The sequence below is a fragment of the Penaeus monodon genome, chromosome 33, assembly GCF_015228065.2.
Source record: "Penaeus monodon isolate SGIC_2016 chromosome 33, NSTDA_Pmon_1, whole genome shotgun sequence".
Classification (NCBI taxonomy): domain Eukaryota; kingdom Metazoa; phylum Arthropoda; class Malacostraca; order Decapoda; family Penaeidae; genus Penaeus; species Penaeus monodon.
In genome coordinates, this window is record NC_051418.1 from 7,864,609 (window position 1) to 7,864,845 (window position 237).

The following is a 237-nucleotide window of genomic DNA, read 5'->3' on the forward strand; positions in this document are numbered from 1 at the left end:
GGGGGGGGGAAAGGGGGGTTATTGCTGCTTTGTTATCTTTGTTTTGCTTGCTGGTTTTCTTGTTTTCTTGTAATTGTTGTTGTTGTTTTCTGTATGTTTCTTTCCCAATGTTCTTTAACTATTTCTTTTTTTCATGTTCAATTTTTTTCCTTTTTATCTGATTAACTTTTCTCCCTCTTTTATTCCTCTTTTATATCTTTCTTTATCAGTATTTTCTTATGCATTTGTACGATACAG